A 19,404-nucleotide genomic window follows, 5' to 3' on the forward strand; every position below is an offset into this window, starting at 1 on the left:
TACAAGAAAGGCATTTGAAGTAAGTCATAGCACGATGTTCCTAATAAATTACGTGCCTTGGAGCATATCCATAAAGATGCTGATGATTCTTTCTCCGCATTACAGATAAAAGCCACACCCCAACTTTAAGAAGATATGCATAACGTAAGCATATAACATGAAAACATCAGAGTGAATGTGAGATTATATTTTGAATGAAGAACAAAGTCTAGCTGTCATTTCGTTTCTGTGGTTGTGTCCTTTCAGGTTTAAGATACCAAAAAGGTTTTCTGGATGATTAATCCATCGCCGAATAAAGGTAAAAAATAGGAAGATTGATAGTAGCATTTAGAGATTGTTGGCATCTAGTAGCACTAAAAAAGCCTTTCTCTGTTTTTAGTTTACAGGTCCTGATGAGAGCCTCGGTAGTAGAAGGGGCTTGAAACGCGTCGACCTTTGTTTTTTGGCCATAAGAATTACAAAAAATTATTTGGAAACATTGTACTTTGATGACTTTGTTTAAAATCATTCTATGACCTTGTTGAGAGTATTTTTTTAGAAGTGGTCACATGATGGTTTTTTGAAAGTTGAGAGTATGTTTGTTCTGGACTGTTCAGTTTGATGTGGGAATGTATGTAGGATATGAAATATTTGAAATGACTGAAGTGCGCAAAGAATGTGATTGTAAAATTTTTTATATGTTCACAGTAATATATTTGTGATATGTTTTTGAAGTTTTTCTTGAGAAGTCACTAAAGTTATGTTGAAATATAATAAGAATTGATGAAATTTATTGATTAAATAGACGGAAAAAGTGGTCTATAGGCTCATGTTGTTTTCATTCAATATGTTGCTTCGCAAATAGATACGAATAGAAAGATAAATATCAGTACTGGTATTTTGGTGTTATTTATGTTTATAGGCTTGGCCTTACTGATATAAGCCTAAACCCAGTTTTTGTTTAATTGAAGATCAAATAGTTGTAATGGGGAACTTTAACCTTCCCTGGGACTCTATGGATGATAGTACACACCTGCATAGGTCCATGGGAGGCAGCTTCCCTAAATCCCTAAAACAAGCCATCCAAGACTTGGGGTTCTTCGGCGCCTGGAGATTTCTCAATCCTACTACCAAAAGATTACATGTACTATTCACATGCCCACCAAACATACTTCAAACTAGATTTCATTTTTATGTCACAAGAGCTACAGGGTGCCCTTCAGGGGGCTAAGATCTTTCCCATCTCTCTATCTGACCATAGTCCAGTAACTGAAGGCATACACTGGCGAGGGAAAACACAGGGGTTCGCTCAATGGTATTTTCCCGCCGCACTGACGCGAGATATGTTACTCCGGGACGAATTACGGCTAGCGATTAAGGAGTATTTTCAAATAAATGACCCGGGTGACACCTCCCCCCAGAACAATTGGGACACTTTTAAGGCAGTCATCAGGGGAAAATGTATAGCGATGGTCTCTGCGTTAAACAAGGAATGGGCAAAGGAACGGGAGGAACTTGAGGCAGCCCTGTCCTGGGTACAAAAGGAATACAAAAAGAATCCCACACATAGTCTAAAGCACCAGCTGGGTACTCTAAAAGGGAAACTGGGGGCAATTTATACAAACAGAGCTGAATTCACACTGTTGCGACTTCGTCATAGTGCATACGCGCAGGGAAATACGGTGGGCACACATCTGGCAAGACAGCTTAGGGAAAAAAGGACGAGGGAATACATTGGAGGAATATGCAAAGACGGGGAAAATAGAACTAGACAATATGGGTAAAGCTTCTCTGTTCAGCGCTTTTTACCAGGATCTCTATAAGGCAGCTCCCCCTGACACTATGGCGCAGAAGGATTATTTCGATTTGCTTGCTCTCCCCAAGATTTCAGAAGTATGGAGAGATCAGCTGGACGCCCCAATCCCTGAAGAAGAGGTGTGACTTTCGATTGGTGCGCTTAGACCTCATAAGTCTCCTGGGACGGACGGACTAACGGCTCTCTTCTATCAGACCTATTCACCCGAACTACTGGCCCATCTGACAACCCTATTTAATGGCCTAGCAACGAGACAGGCGGTCACCCCCACCATGGCAGAAGCACTTATTACAGTAATTCCAAAGCTGGGGAAAAACCCGCAGCACTGCACCTCCTATAAACCAATAGCTCTCCTAAATCTCGACGCCAAGCTTTACTCGGCTATTCTAGCGGCTCGTTTAGAAAATGTAATGCCCGACATTATTCAGCTGGACCAGTCCGGTTTTACAAAAGGGTGACAGATGCATGACAACATCCGCAGGACGCTCCATCTTATAGAAAAAGCAAACAAGTTAAAACTACCAGCAATAGTATTGGGCTTGAATGCAGAAAAAGCTTTCGACAGGTTGGATGGGCACTTCCTATTTCTCACGCTAGAGAGGTTTTGCTTTGGAGATAGGTTCCTACAAATGATAAGAGCTAATTATATAGGTCCTCGCTCTAGGGTTCAGGTTAACGGGGTGAGTTTAGCGTTCTTTGAGCTGGGTTGAGGAACAAGGCAGGGGTGTCCATTGTCCCCATGCTGTTCGCTATGAGCATCAAACCGCTGGCGGCCCTACTTAGAGCAAATCCAGACATTCAGGGGATTACATTTGGAGGAGATGAACATAAGGTGTCATTATTTGCAGATGACATTCTATTAACTCTCACAGCTCCTAGATCGTCACTTAGAGCACTACAGCTGGAGCTGCAAGCATTTGAGGGGGTGGCAGGCTTTCAAGTCAATTTCTCTAAATCATCAATACTAAATTTAACACTATCAGAGGGGGAGAAGCTACAAATACAGTCCTCATTTACATGGGCTAAACACAGTTTAACATGTTTGGGGATTCAGATTACCCCCCGCATAGAAGGATTATTCAAGGCAAACTTCCGACCCCTACTCAGTTGAAACAGGAACTACAGCGATGGAAACCTTCGTTTATTTCATGGCTGGGTGGGATTCATGCAGTCAAAATGACCCTTCTCCCTAAACTGCTTTACTTGTTCCAGGCTCTCCCAATAGAGCTGGATAAGGACTTTATAAAAGGAGTACGCTCTATAAAACTCCGCTACATTTGGCAGGATGGTAGAGCACAGTCACCCTTCCATGTGTTAAGGAGACCTAGAACGGAGGGGGGGGGGGCTCTCCCAGACATCGAGCTCTATTATAAGGCAGCACAGTTAAGGGTTATCACAGAATGGTTCATGTGGGAGTCGGGCAGTCACTGGCTCCACATGGACCGGGCAGCACAATTTGGGATGTGCTGTGGAAACCCAAAAAGGATAGACCCCCTACCAGGACTACTCTTAGGACTTGGGATGAGGTAAATAGGAACCTGGGCTGGACCTCGTTTCCCTCCCCTTATACACCCATACACTTTAACCCAGACTTCCCGCCTGCGTTGAAGGAGGGGCCGTTTGACGCATGGCGAGAGTGAGGTTGTCGAATGCTCTCAGATCTATTCCATAACTATGACATTCTCACTTTTGAAAATTGTCAGCGTGATTTTGGGGTCCCACCCTTAGAGCACTTTCACTACCTTCAACTTAAACATTGGGCACTACATCCACAGGTTAGAGAGGCAGCAAATAGAGACCTCACCTGACCCTGATAGAAGCTTTAGTGCGGCAGGCTAGTAAGTCCAAGGGCATGATCTCTTTTTTGTACAAGCTATTGGTCTCCGCTACGATCGCACCACAGCCTAGATACAAATCTACATGGGAACAGACCTTAGGGAGGGAGACAACAGAAGGGGAATGTAAACACCTGTGGTCAGACATCACTAAATTTAACCACTCACTTGACTTGAGGGAGGCACATTACAAAATTTTATTCGACTGGTACTTAGTACCTGCCAAACTCAGGAAAATCTTTCTCCTCAGCTCGGATCTCTGTTATGATTGGTGCATACTATGGAGGGGGTTGCCCTTCCAGGTTATGCTGAGTTTAAAGTTTTCATTGGCTGCTGTTTTGCCAGTAAAGTAAAGAGAAGCATAATCTGAGCCTCCGTGGACTGACATAGAATCACAAAGGTTCTTGACTTGTATTTTTTCAAGGTCCTTTTTAGGTCGAGCATCAGCGCATGCGCTGTGTGCAAGACCTCCTGTAATCCCTCTACAGAGTGTAATTACAGATGGTGCTTGCCATTGGTCAGCAATGCTACTGCTGTTATTTCCGGGCTCCTTATTAGCCGGTGCTCCCGATACATCACTTCCGTTTGTAAGCTAGGAGCACCAGCCAGCCACGGTTTCCTTGCACTGCTGGCTTATGTCTTTTTGTTTTAGGGACTATTTATGTTTTTTGTAAGTGCCCCATTCCGCGCTTCACCTTTAATGGTGATAGGAATAGAGGTCAGAAAAGTCCCATTTGTATAAGAATGAGAGACTGTACACCTGCCATATCGTGCGGTTGCGTGGATTTGGAACCTCTTCTTAACCAGTTTTTCCGAACATTCCTACTGCTGCGTAGATGGGCTGCTGGCGCTGCACGGCTTTTTCCTCCTGCTTTAAATACAATAGACAGCAGACAAACGATTGTTTCGTGTTCTCTACTTGAACATTCCTCAAGTGTCTGGATCACATTTAACAGATACCCTCACAGGTGATAGCGTCTACGAAAATACAGGTAACATAACATGACACACACTCTAACTTCCCTCGATTGCTTCTTTGATTAAACTCGTTTTCCACCCTTACACAAAAAGCATTCCTGTTCACAAGGCTCCCACTGGGTACTTTTTCAATGACTTTCACCCTTTCCCCCAAGCTCTCAGCCTTGCCAACCACCACTTAAGTCCCTGGCAGCATTTTCAATGCCACTTACCATCTACATGATGGGGCTGTATTTTCTATAAGGAAACGGGCAGTGTTCAGTGACGTTGCTAGCGGGGGCCGTCCGCCCCAGGTAGCACTATTTTCGGGGCGGCCAGCGGCAGCTGCGTGGCAATGGTGCTGTCGCTGAGCAGCCAGTACACCACACGTCTTACTGTAAGTGCAAGCGCACCTGCTTGCACCCAAATGCCGCACCACACAAAATGCTGCACCCCCTCCACCTTACTTAGTGGTGGTGCGGCGCCGGCGTACTGTTTATGTGGGTCCCAGGGCTGTCAATCTTGTAGCGAGCGTAGAGCACTACGAATGACGGCCCTGGGCATTATTTTTGACCAGCCCTGCGCTGCAGCGGTGATGCACACGGTCGCGCACACCACCACGCACGCTCTCTTCTGAGTGGAGGAGTCTCGTGCTGGGCAATGTAGATCTGCTGCAGACACTGTCTGCATTTCACACGGGTTGGATGTCAGGTCTGTTTTCTTTCCCTGAACCACAGTGTTAGTGGGTAAGAAGTGCTTTCATTGGATGTCTGTCGAGGGCGCAGCTCTTCCACTGGACGTGAACAGCAGAGTGGGTGACTGCCTCGTCGCCAATGGCGTTCAAGCGTTTGATCAAACAGGAGTTATCGCAGTCCATAGCACACACAGGGTTTTGCATGTGGGGCATACTGAATTTTCTCTGATTTGCCGTGTTTGCGTAACAAGAAATTTAACAAATATATTTTCGCAACTGTTAAAATGTGAAAGATGAAAATACATTTGATTCCTTCTTTCCCATAATCTTATAATCAGTTTTTGTTTTGTTGTTTTGTGTTCTGTTTTTATTTCTGAAAAACTTTAGCACAAAATGGTTTATGAACATAGGATGCATCTTGGAATGTTTTCGTTATCCCTTTTTACCCTGGTTCATCAGTTGATATAATATTGACAGAAGCAACCCCTTTGCTCCATTCCCTTAAAAGCAAACAGCAAAACCTGTCCAAAAGAGCATTTGATCTGATCAATGTTTGCACGAATGCAGGCCCTCCGCACATTATCCGAGTAAAATGCATCATTGCAGCGCGCTACAATTCTCTGTTCTTGTCTGTATTATCAGCAGCTGATTAGTATTAATCACATCGGGGTCCACACTATATATACTTCTGGGTCGATAAATCGAGTTCCTTATTGACTAGTGTACTAATAAACCTTGTTATGTACGGCGTTAACATTTTAAACTATAAGATTACAAATGTATATGTACCAACTAGTGCCTGTCATGCCCGACACCGCCAACCAGTTTTGGCTATTAAGATAATATTTTTGGCACATACTCTCAATGTTTAAAACGCAACTCCAATTCCTAGAATGCGGCCCAAAATGCAAGACAAGCTGGAAGTGTGGACACATAGCATTTGACCATTTGGCAGAAATGCAGATTAATATAAAGTTATTAAGCCTACATTTTTTTTGACGGATGCTTGAGCTGCCTCGTCAAATACATGCATTTATTTGTTTTTATATATGTTGTTAAAGCCTTTTGACTTGGATGCCAGAACGCTCTAGAGTACTTTGAATATATATTTTCATCAATTTCTGGGTAAAATAAACAATCATTCGTAGTTGTGCTTGGAGTCATTGCAGTCGTAGTCATAATTTGAACATAGCCTGTAGGTGTTTCTCAAGTCACAGATTTAGCCAATGGCGATAACGGTGCGTACTTTTTGTGAGAAATCAAACCATTCTGCACTGAACGGATGGAGTGGAACGTAGAATGGCGGGAATACGCAAGGGCCTCTCCTTGTGGCACGCAAAACTCTTTTATCCTGGGGTAGAGGGGATTGTTTCAAAAGTGTCTGGATGAAATTGTTTTTCGGCTCCATGTTTAGGCACCTTTTGGGTGACCGCAAATATTCTGTCGTCATATCGCGCACAAACAGAAAATTGTCTCAAGGCGCTCGAATAATAGTTACTTCTGCCCAGATTCAAACGATTTGCCAACCTTACCGGAATTTGAACCCATGACGTGTGTGTCGCTGCACAGTGCTTCTTCCCAACAGGCCCGGTTCCGGGAATTTTTATTTGGGTGGGCCAAGGATGCATTCGGGTGGGCCACTGCACGTCCGATTGTTACTTATGTGCCATGCCTGCTTCAGGGCCCTCCTTTATCTCTCCCTAGTCTTACAAGGGCTCATTAATACACATTATTTTCTTTCCAAATCCCTTTCTAAATGTTATCACTCTCAAAATAGAGTTTTTTTCTTTGTAATGTCCCTTTGATGGGAATTCGAGGTTTCTGAAGTGGGACTATCATGCAAGTGACACTTCTTGGGCTCTGCCTCACGACCTTCTCCTCAGGATTCCCTCAGCTGAGAACAGCCTATAGCTCTTTCAAAACGCCTATTGCAATTGTGAACTGAGCACTCAGTGAGCTGTGAACTGTTCACAGTTCTCTTTGTGCTCAGTTCAAAACTGCGAGCTGAGAATTGGGAGAGCAAATAGCAGCTGACAGCTCTCCGAGAGCTCAGTTCACATTTGATGTTATGCTATGGTTTAATAATACAAGCATGTACACCTTGGATTCCTGGCACTATAGAACAACATAATAGGAAAAAACAGTGTAATAAAAACAAGGAAAATCATAGAGAATTATAGATCAAAATGATAAAATACAGATTACATACAAGAGTCTTAAGTTTTTTTTATGCACAATAGGGGAAGGTCATTCTCTAGCCAATGCAAATTAAAAGGCCCTGTCCCAAAAGGAAGCTATTTTATTCCTGATGACATTCAGCAAATTGTTATTTGTGGCGTGCAAAGTTAATATTGGGCTGTATTATTAAAGTGTATCCCTGATACAAAGAGGAGAGACAGAGTAGATAGGACAGTGTACACTCACTAGGGTCTTTTATGCCTCACAAGAATCCAGCGGAGGATCTCAAAATTAGTGTAACTTGTCCAGGAGTCTGAAAATGACACCGGGACAAGTTCAGCATATTTCTGTGTGGCCCCACTTCTTGGCAGGGTGGACGGCGTTCACCTTGAGAAAATAGTGGGTGGACGCACACAGCAAACTCAGCTCCGACCTTTGCTTTCACCTGCAGTGGAGTAGAGAGTGGTGTCATAACTTAAACCCTGCCAATCCACCCCCGCTGCTTGCCGTCCTTTTTCCCCAGCCCCGCCCGCCCCCTGCTATTGGCCATGGGCGGCAAACTGAGGGATAGCCCCGGGCGCCAGAAGCTCTAGCTACGCCACTGGCAGTGTGTACATGTCAGCAGTGAAACGCTGTGTGTGCGGTGCTCCGAGACAGTGCATTGAGCCTGATTTGGGCGAAACAGGATTATAATGTCCGCAACTACAAAAACAAAGCCCGCGTGCATGTACACGAAGCCTGGGCTGTGAAGACGGCCGACTTGGCAAGCTGCTGTTAGAATTCCAAAAGGATAAATAAATAGCTTCTTTGCGAGGGGAATGTTACTGTTGGTGGATAAATCTCTCTCTGCAAGAGCATGGCGTCTGCCTAATTTTCCAGGACCTTCAGAAACTTTTAATTTTTTAATGTGTAAAGTGTCGCCGTTCATTTACTACTGTCCATTCAGTTAAGCTACCCTGTTTTTTTGTTGTTGTTTTTTAATTGTGTCAGTTTGCCAAATCTCTTTCTATGGATTGTTGGATGAATCTAGAACGTGCAAGAGAAAAAAATAGGAGCAGGGCCCTTTTACAAGCACAACACTGGATGTCTCACCTTACAGACCGCGGCCTTCCTCCTCGGTCCTTACAAAGAATGTGTCTTCAGCTCTGCTTGGCTCCGTGGCCAACAGTTGTGGGGTGTGTCTGCGCTTTCTCTCCCCACAGTACTTCTATTGTTCAAAAACTGCAGCCAATTTATGGAGATAGGCGGTATGTTTATGTAACTCACTTTGCTTGAGACAATGCAATGCAAAAGGTCTCGCAATTGTGAGATTTTAAGCTATTGGCATTGTAAATGACAATGCCTTTTATTTATGTGTTTAAAAAACCTGCAATAATAAAAGTTTTTATCATTTACAATACCAATAGGTCAGGTTTTTAAAATGCAACACCTATTTCTTTGCAAATGCTTGTTTGTAGTGACGCAAAATCACTTTTATAGTTTATTTAATTTTGTTAGGAAAAATAAATGAACACCATTTTCCCCCACTGCTGGCAGTACTTGCTCCAGAAGACTGATCCGCCCACAGTACTCATGTTTTCAAGCAGTCTGACCTTATTGTTGCTTTTCTATGAATAAGTTGTGTCCCTTTTGTTTGTCGATTCTTCGCAGCAGCTCTCTGTCATTCATGGGAATGTGTGCGCTACAGATCTTGCATTTTAACTTTCCAAGTTAAGCGTGGGGCCTAAAAGAGCATTACCTAACTCAATTAAAAAGGAGGCTACGTAGACATCATTAGCTGACAATGGAAAAGTTTGAACCAGCCCGCAACTGCTTAAGTTTGTACCCCTACGTCATTTGGTGGGATGGTGTGTGGGGGCTTTTCCAGCCTCTATCGATTATATTAGTTCAACAGTTTGGTACATACCTTTGTGCACCCCCCTAAAGGTGAACCTGCACATGTACAGCTCGCTTTATGGAGCTTACTGAAGACAGACTAGCCACATTGTGATGAAGTGTATATACATTTCCCAGTTACTTGAATAAAGCATGCTCTGGGCAGCACATTATTAGTACATATGTTTGTAATAAAGTAAGTTATACCCAACGTAGCTCTAATTCAATGTATCGATATTGTCCCGCAGTACCTTGTGTGCTTAAAAGCGGTCCCTTTACAACTCCACAGGGACTCATAGTAAAACCCTGTGTTACTCCACACTTTCCTTGCTTCTTGGAATTTCTTTTATTGCTTATGCTACTGCTGGGATATTTTTGGACAGAGAAATAAATCTAACACAGTATTTCATTTGCAACACTTATATCTCAAACTGTCACTAACTAATGCGAGACCTATTGCATTGCAAATGCTTGTTAAGTCTTACCTGGACAGTGCATGTTCTGTTCACATCTTTCATTTCCTTGTTTCTTAGTGGTCAGTACCTCCAGCTTCCAAGTCTCTTTCAGTGTATGTTGGGTTCCATGGAGCATGGACCAAGTACACTTTCCTGTCTTCGGCCAGTGGTCTTCCACTGTCTGCATGCTTGCAGAGGTAATTTTTTAAAAATTATTTTCTTGAGATGCACTCCATAAAAGTGCATAATTTTGCAGGCCATCTATATCCATCCCTTCTACCGAACATGCATTCTATTGCTCCTTACCTTCTGTGAAAAAAAGAATAAAAAGTGTGTGGTAACTATACAGCTCTTAAATCCCTGGCTGCACAGCACCGAGGAGAATGTGTTGCATGGCTACACACTTAAAAGGTCCAAAAGGCGAGAACTATTGGCTATGCCATTGCTCTTTTGAATTGGCTGTTATGACTGGCTACTTAGATTACAAATATGTTATAAAAGAAAATGAAAACATAGGGAGCCCTTTTGTCTTCAATTTAAGAGTTGTCATGGTTTTGATCCAAAATTAGTGATATACCCCATTATGGTAGGCTAATCAGCACTCACAGAAGACACTGCTGGTGATGTAAGACAGCATCATCAAAGACCTCAGCAGCGGCATCATTCAAGACACACATGCAAGGAAAAGTACAGTCTGCTTTCTGTAATGCCTACAATGCCTGGTTGTTGAAAGTGGAGCAAATCAATAGATGTGTCTCCATGGCTTTCTTGAATTCTAAGAACTGATCAAATTCAATCAATCGAGGATTTATGAAGCACGGCAAATCACCTGTGAGAGCCTCAAGGCACTGGAGTTGCTAACTGCTAAAGCAAGGAGCAGGCACTCCAAAAACAGGGTAAAAACAAGGAGAAAGCAGTGAAAATGAGGGAAAATCATGGAGAAGGCACTCAAAAGACAGGGGAAAGGCAAGGAGACGACAGGAGGAAGAGCGATGTGGCAGCACAAGGAGAGATGGTCCTGGGGCCTTCTCCTTAACTAATTTGGCATTTCATTGTTTACTTGAGATAGTGTGGAAAAGAGGAAAAGAATGCCATCCGCTTTCCTATGTATTATTTTTAGAGGGATGCAGCAGATTTTTTGGCTAGATCATGTTGTTTTAGAACTTTTATAAGAAAGATGGATGTGTAGTTTTTAGCCACATGGGGATCTTTGCCTTCCTTTGTGACCATTAAAATGTTGGTTGGCATCACCTGCTAACGCAGAATTTTGGGTTTGTCTGCAAAGTGCTGGTAAATGTTTTCTAGAACATGTGCACCTGCTTTCTGAACACCCCACGGCACTTTAGTAATACAGAAGAGACCGTAGACCTTTGTGCAGCCCCTTCTGTAATGTATATAGCACCAGCACACATATAGTGCCAGCACTATCCTGAGGAGGTGTTCTCTCATTTGCGTGGTGGTGTGGCCCCATGAAAATGAGGGTAACACTTTGTCTGCACATGCACTGTATTATACACGCAAGCACAGAGGCAGTTGGAAAAGAGCCCATCAGGATGTGCACTGTGGGTCACAAATAGGGCATCCATCTGGAGGAGGGCAAGGGGGTACCATGTACCATCTAGACATCCCCTGCAGGTGGGTGGGTGCAGTGACTCAGGGCACCCACCTAGTGGGGTTTTTATGTGCCTCTTCGTGAAGAATGTGGTGAAAGACGGAGAAAGACTGATTGGTTGCTTCAAACAGCTGGTCCACCTCTCACTAATGCACTCCCCACAGAGCAGAGCAGGTTCACAGCTTCCATGGGAGCAGCGCTGTTGGACTTGGCCCTTGTTGCAGGGTCATCCCTGAACTTTTTGCCTTCTTCCTATATTTTTTCTGACCTCTTGTTGGCTGTTTTATGACTCTGGGCACTTTACCACTGCTGATCAGTGCTAAAGTGCATATGCTCTTCATTGTAAATTGATGTATGGATTAGTGACTCCATGATTGGCTGGTTTGGTTTACCTGTCAGACCCTAGTACAGTGCACCAGGAGTGCCCACGGCTGGTAATCCATATGCTGCTGGTGGGCTTGCAACACTGGTTGTGCCACCCACAGAAGTAGCCTGTAAAAGTGTGTCTAAGGCTTGCCATTGCAGAGCATGTGTGCACTCTGGTACTGCCATGCTGACTGGGCAAGTGCACCCACTTGCCAGTCCCTAAACCTTCCCTTTTCTTCATATCAGACACCCCTATGGTAGGCCCAATGGCAGGGTGCATTGTAAGTATAAGGTAAGACAAGCCCTGATGTGTGTGGCATGTCCTAATAGTGAATTACAGCCATTTTCGTTTTTCACTATTGCAAGGCTACCTGTTCCCTATAGGCCAGAATGGGCAGTTTGATTATTCCATTTTATAATCCAAACTGACTCAGGGAACATGGTAGAAATTCGAGTTTGGTATTCCTGAACTCAGAATGATAAAATACATCTTTTAGTGAAGTTGGTTTTAACATTCTGTGTTTGAAAATACCACTTTTAGAAAGTAAGTATTTTCTAGTCTAACCATCCAAACCTGCCTCTTCTAGGTTGTGTATTCCTTGTCTGGAGTTTGAGTGACAGGGGCTGGGGAAATTCCCGGAGGCAGGGTGAGTCAGCACAGGGCTGAATAGGGCTATCTACATGTAGAGTGGTGGGAGGAGTTGCACCTGGGACCTGAATAGGGCTGTGCTTTCCCTCCACAATGCTAGCTCCCCCTCCTGTGGTGTGTCTGATGGCCCTGGCCTACACTGTCAAAGGAAAGAAGGAGTCTTGTCAATAAAGTGCTCCAGGACTGACCAGAACTAGTTTGGACTAGGCAAAGGCCTCTCTGCCTTCAGAGAACAAAGAGAAACTGTGTATAAAAAGGGGGACCCAGACCCCAGAACTTTAGATCACTTTAGACTATCCCTAAGCTGAAGTGCTGCTTGGGAATTGGCCTGCAGTGGTTGCCTGACTGCCAAGGAGAGGAGAAAAGGAACTTTGTGTACTTTATTCAACTTGTGAAGGATCTCCAAGGGCTTGAGAAAAGAGCTTGCCTCCTGATGAAGTCTCAGGTACAACAGACTTCAACCACCAGCTCCCCAAGAGTTCTTTGGAAGTGCCTGCAGCTGTATTGGGGCCTTCTGAGGGACTGCGTGTCGCAAGGAGCTGGAAGCGCGTCTCACGAAGAAGAAGCGTGTTGCTGCCGCAGCCGCTTCCTTTGCATCTCTGAACAAGTTTGTTGGCGCTGTAGCTGTCGCATCACATCGCTTCAGAAGAAACGTCTCACAACCTCGAAGAAGCATGTCGCCACTGCTGTCGTCGCATCTCTGAACAAGGGTGTCGCCACTGCAGCTGTCGCATCGAGCCGAAACGTCTTGCAACACCGGAGAAGCGTGCCGCTGTCGTCGCATCACTGAACAAGGGTGTTGCCGCTGCAGCTGTCACATCGAGCCGAAGCGCCTCGCATCACTGGAGAAGCGTGCCACCGCCGCAGCCGCTGTCGTCGCATCTCTGAACAAGGGTGCCGCCGCTGCAGCTGTCGCATCAAACCGAAGCGTCTCGCATCATCGAAGAAGAGTGTTGCCGCCATAGCCACTGTCGTCGCATCTCTGAACAAGGGTGTCGCCACTTCAGCTGTCGCATCGAGCCGAAACGTCTTGCAACACCGGAGAAGCGCGCCGCCGTCGTCGCATCACTGAACAAGGGTGTTGCCGCTGCAGCTGTCACATCGAGCCGAAGCGCCTCGCATCACTGGAGAAGCGTGCCACCGCCGCAGCCGCTGTCGTCGCATCTCTGAACAAGGGTGCCGCCGCTGCAGCTGTCGCATCAAACCGAAGCGTCTCGCATCATCGAAGAAGAGTGTTGCCGCCATAGCCACTGTCATCGCATCACTGAACAAGGGTGTCGCCGCTGCAGCTGTCGCATCGAGACGCCTTGCATTATCAGAGAAGCGTGTCACAGGGTATGTCGCGGCTCAGAAGAATCGTTGAGTTGCCGCACGGCCTTCGGGCGTGCACGCATAGTGTCGCAACAAGAAGAAGATGCCATCTTTGCTAATTGCACTGGATCTTCATCGCATCACGGCGTTGCGGGCAGCATCGCCATGGAGGCGCAGTAAGAAATCGATGCATCACCGTTCCTACATGTAAGGAACCGACACATCACCTTCCCTGCAACACTTTCGTTGTATAGCGTTACCCATCCAAAGGTACATTGACTCAAAGTGTCGCATTTTAACATCTAAAGGGAACAAAGCTAATTCTACCATTTTAAGTACAGTATTGTGGATTTTTGCAGTTTATGGTCTTGTGATAAGTCTATATAAGAACACTTATTTTTTATATAAAACTTGTGTGGTGTCCATCTGTAGTGTTGTCCCTTGATTACTGTATGTGTTCACAAATGCTTTACACACTGCCTCTGAGATAAGCCTGTCTGCTCGTGCCAAGCTACCAAGGGGGTGAGCAGGGGTTATTTTAGGAGTGTACCCCCTTACCCTGACTAGACGCAAGGGTCCTTATTTGTCAAAGGTACCTACCTCTGCCAACTAGAGACCCCCAAATCTAACTAGCGCATTATCAGGAAAACAGCACAGTGTCCCTGTTTGCCCATGTAGCACCTAGTAAAAGATGCAGCAAAAAAAGGAACAGTGTGCCCTTATAGTCTATTGCCGTTGATAGCTCTATATTTAAACCCAGTGCTTAATATTTAAAAGAAAGAGTATCGGGTATGGCCTGACCGAGCATGGCACCGGACGAATAGTTTTAGAGCTCCCGCTGCCACTGAGCCCCATGAGCCTTTCTACGCTACCCATGTGGCCCAATCTTGCCTGCAACAGCACCAGAGCCTCCACCAAGCTGGACTGAGCTGGCCCAGGCGCTGCTGAAACCCGTGTCTTGCTTACGCCTATCAGATAATACAGCTCCCACACGATGGCTCAACACCCGGCGAAGCAAAAGACTTTAACTCAGCACCTTTAGAAAAGGGTTTTATTTTACAAAATGCAAGGACCCCCTCTTTTAGAATAAGGCTGGGGGTCTTATTTTACACAATGCTCTCTAACAGAAAGGTTTTCCCAGATGCCAAATGCACAAGATTTAAATACACAAAGAGATGTATATGTTTATATGCAAGCAATAATAACACACTTGGTAAATAAAATGCATGAATAATACTGATCAATCAATCAATCATAGCATTTGTAAAGCGTACTACTTACCAGTGAGGGTCTCAAGGTGCTAGGGGTGGGGAATGCTGCTACTGTTCGAAAAGCCAGGTCTTGAGGAGTCTTCTGAAGGCCAGTAGGTCTTTGGTCTGCCGAAGGCGGATGGGGAGGGTTTTCCATGTTTTGGCGGCGAGGTGGGAGAATGATCTGCTGCCGGCAGTCACTCTTCGGATGCAGGGGACAGTGGCGAGGGCGCGGTCGGCAGAGTGGAGCTGGCGGGTGGGGGTGTAGAAGCTGAATCGGCTGTTAAGGTACACTGGTCCGGTGTTGTGGAGTGCCTTGTGTGCATGGGTGAGGAGCTTGAAGGTTATCCTCTTGTTGACGGGGAGCCAGTGCAGGTCTCTCAGGTGGGGTGTGATGTGGTTGCGGTGAGGGATGTCGAAGATCAGGCGTGCGGATGCGTTCTGGATGCGTTGAAACCGTTTCAGGAGTTTGGCCGATGCTCCTGCGTAGAGGGCGTTTCCGTAGTCCAGTCTGCTGCTGACGAGGGCTTGGGTGACCGTCCTTCCCGTTTCGGTGGGGATCCACTTGTAGATCTGTGGAGCATGCGGAGGGTGTTGAAGCAGGAGGAAGAGATGGCGTTGACCTGCTTTGTCATGGAGAGGGTGGGGTTGAGGATGACCCCTAGGTTGCGTGCTTGGTCGGTGGGTGTTGGAGCTGTTCCCAGTGCGGTCGGCCATCAGGAGTTGTCCCAGGCCGAGGGGGTGAATCCGAGGATGAGGACCTCCGTCTTGTCCGAGTTCAGCTTCAGTCGGCTGTTCCGCATCCATTCGGCGACGGCCTTCATTCCTTCGTGGAGATTGGTTTTGGTGGTGTGGGGGTCCTTGGTAAGGGAGAGGATCAGCTGGGTGTCGTCGGCGTAAGAGATGATTTTGAGGTCGTGCAGTCGGGCTACGTGGGCGAGCGGTGCCATGTAGATGTTGAACAGCGTTGGGCTGAGGGATGAGCCCTGGGGCTCGCCACAGATGATCTCGGTGGCTTCGGAGCGGAAGGGAGGGAGGCGGACGCTCTGTGTTCTGCCGGAGAGGAAGGAGGCGGTCCAGTCCAGGGCCTTCTCTCGGATCCTGGCGTGGTGGAGGCGTGTTCGTAGTGTGCGGTGGCAGACCGTGTCGAAGGCGACTGACAGGTCCAGGAGGATGAGGGCCACGGTTTCTCCATTGTCTTGCAGGGTCCTGATGTCATCGGTGGTGGCGATGAGGGCAGTTTCGGTGCTGTGGTTGCTGCGGAACCTGAACCCGGATGAATAAACAAGCAGCAAATAATATGAAATAAGACTCAAGCAAATATACTGGGACGTCCTGCAAGTGATCAGAATGCTATATATACATCAAATGAGTACTTTGGAGGTGCACCTTGACTCACTCACACAACCCAAAGAAAACACATCTAATTATGAAAGCCACTGGCCAAACATCACAATAGCAATACCCAAAACTCAATACTTCACCTGGTGCAAACACTGCATCTCAGCCCACTCCTGACTGGGGAAGTTAAACAGCCGTGATTGAGAGCCTCAGCAACCAGGGTCCCACGCTCCGAGGTACACACGTCCGTCCTCTCTTAGATTCCAAACTCCCGGTTTCTAAGTCTACAACCCTCAGCTTTATAATCTCAAAACTCACTAGAAGGTTCTGGAAAGACCTCCCCCGGGCCAGAGGAATCTTACCAGAACTGGCCAGGTTCCAAGCAAGCACTCCCATGGCAGGAAGGAGTTTTCACGTCCCCTTCTCCAAATCTCGCATTTTCCAACCTTTATCTTCACGAAGCTCACATGTGTGCATCACTGCTCACATCACTGCACTTCAAGACCAAAAAGTACATTCCACATCTCTCTTTCCCTCTCATGCTTTCAAATGTACATCCCACACGTTCTGTTCTTGGCAAGGCTGTTCTACTGCGTGACAGCTCCCACTGAAAGACAGCAAGATTACAAGAAAGAAACTTTTAAGAGAAACAGGCATATGCAGGACATCGTACATTCAGGCTAGGATAAATAACACACCAAAGTCAATTAAAATAATGGTAGTCAAAGGTCATCACAGGGTGTCAGACCACAAGAGTGCCTCTAGCACTACAACCCGCTTGCCTCCTGGATCCTTTGTCCAGCGCCCGTCTCCCCAGCTGCGAGGCCCACTGCTGCCATCTTGCTCCGAGCGGCACCGGACTTCAGCACTGCGTGGTGACGCCTGACCTGGCATGCTGGTGTGCCGAGGGCTCCCCTGTAATGGCGAGGGCTACCAGGGGTACCGCCAAGGTTCCCATAACTCTGAGCCTCCGGCACAAACGCTGACGATGCGGTGGTGGATACTGCCAATGACACCCTGTCCTGCACGCTCAGAGATTCTCTACAGCCCGGGGGCACCTGACCTGATCGGCGGGAAGCCAAAGCATCCCTTCACCACCAAGGACTACCGTGGGCGCTGCTGCATCTCCCTTAGCTCCTGGGCCCTCGGCCTTGCTGCAGCCTTGACTCCTGGCGGACTCGATGACTTCATCCTCCCTCACACAGCCCCAGGGTGTCTCGCCATCAGGGGAGAGCTTCTAATTTGTGCTGCTTCCCTCGGTGGCCCCCGCAGTCCTCCACTGGCCCTGAGCTGGTCATCTGGCCTTCGGCCCCCTGTGGTAAATAATTTAATTACCGGGACTTAGTTTGATACAGAAAATTAAATAAATAGCTCAGTAAAATAAGAGGCAGAATCCGTGGTATTAGAGGTTCGGAACGGGCTTTATTCCAATGGACAATTCGAATTGGTTTCTTCATGTTCCATCACCACGGAGGTTCAGGAAGTGAAGAGCAATACTTTATTGACAAGTAATCATTTTTATAGAACAGATATTTACAGTGAAGCAGATGCTGGAGGCGTAACAATTGATAATTACAGATAAACCATACATGCGTAATTGAAATGGGCGTAACTGGGTGTAACTAGAAAACGTCATGTAGATGTGATGTCACAAATGGGTGGATCTATGAAATAATTTCGCAATGTCAGCAGAAATAGTTGGCATAGATGCGCGCGCAGCAGCATGACGTGTGATTGACGTACAACTAGGGGGTGAAGGGGACTTGACATTTAGCTCTACATGTGGAGACAGAAGTCTGGGGGGTCAAGTCAACCTAATTCCAAATCATATCTAACATCCTATGTTTAAAGAACTATGTTATCCAAAAGGAAAGGTCTCTCGGACGAAATCTATTCTATACTGACTATGAGTGCGTGTACAAGCGTCTAAGTGTCTACATGAAATGCAAGGGCAGAAATCTTCCATAACGACAGGGCTATGAATTACTTGCATAAAGACAGAGAAGCCGGGCCCTTTGCTCAGTAGCTAGAAGAATGTTTATTTAAGCTACTAGACAGGAATGCATTGGATGCGGAGCGGAGCAGATAACTTGAAGGCTGAATACAGTTTTTGGCAGGCATACTTGGTCGCGTCAGGCACCGTTAGCCGTGCAGGAAGTAGGACAAAGTTCATGGGTACAGATGCGAGCTCAGGCTGGAGCTGTCAGAGGCAGAAAGCAGGGAAAGGCTTGATGGCAGAATCAGGGCCTACTCGCCTGGACTGTAAAATGGAGTAGATGAGCCACATAAAGCCGGTGGCCTTTCATATTAGGAATGGGATATCCGGCCCATTCATGGCGAATCTGAAAGAGGACATGTTGACGGTGGACGCACATGTGTTTGCGTCTTCAAAACTGGAACTGGAGGGAACATACATGTACTTGTAACATGTACATGGAACCGTTGGGGTCCAAGATAGGGGACATAACTGATCATAAAAATCCATATTTCCACATTCCCTCCTTGTCCCTTACTTGCCCTTTAAGAAATATCAATCTTCATTAATCCATTGATCTGTTCATGTAGCATCATTTGTTCTTCTTTCTTCTTTCGGGATCTTGAGTGAAAGCGTTGATGTGGAATACACGATGTGGCACACAGACCACAAATCGCTGGTCCACATTGCAAGCATAAGCAACAACTGAATAGTATGAGAAGGCCAATACCCAGGAAGGATAGAACTCTCCATCCCCAGGCTGACAACACACTCCAAAACCACCCGGACCAAGTCCAAGTGCCTGGATTCTGGTGTATCTGGCTTACGATCTTATGAAGGCGAGTTATAGCTTTATATACAGATGGCGAATTTTCTGGGATGAATACGCAGCAGCTTGACCCGATGACCCTACAAGCTCCGCCCCTATCGGCTAGGATGACGTCAAGGACAAGACGATTTTGAAGGACAACAATCCTCATCGCAGATTGCTCCTCTGTCAAGTTGCCTAAGGCGGAAATAGTTTCATTCACTACGGCTTCAAGGGTCCTAGTTAATCTACGTATCAGCTTACTATTGGTAACTGTACCTATATAGGGAAAGAGGCCTTTAT

At 46.2% G+C, this 19,404-nt stretch overlaps 1 protein-coding gene across 1 annotated transcript in view; it reads left to right on the forward strand.

The window, feature by feature from the left end:
- The window catches only part of LOC146854177 (aldo-keto reductase family 1 member B1-like), a 348,624-nt gene that overhangs the window by 290,655 nt on the left and 38,565 nt on the right, over positions 1–19,404 (forward strand). The gene's annotated exons all lie outside the window — the stretch shown is intronic.

This window comes from Triturus cristatus, chromosome 4_1, assembly GCF_964204655.1.
Source record: "Triturus cristatus chromosome 4_1, aTriCri1.1, whole genome shotgun sequence".
NCBI classification, from domain to species: domain Eukaryota; kingdom Metazoa; phylum Chordata; class Amphibia; order Caudata; family Salamandridae; genus Triturus; species Triturus cristatus.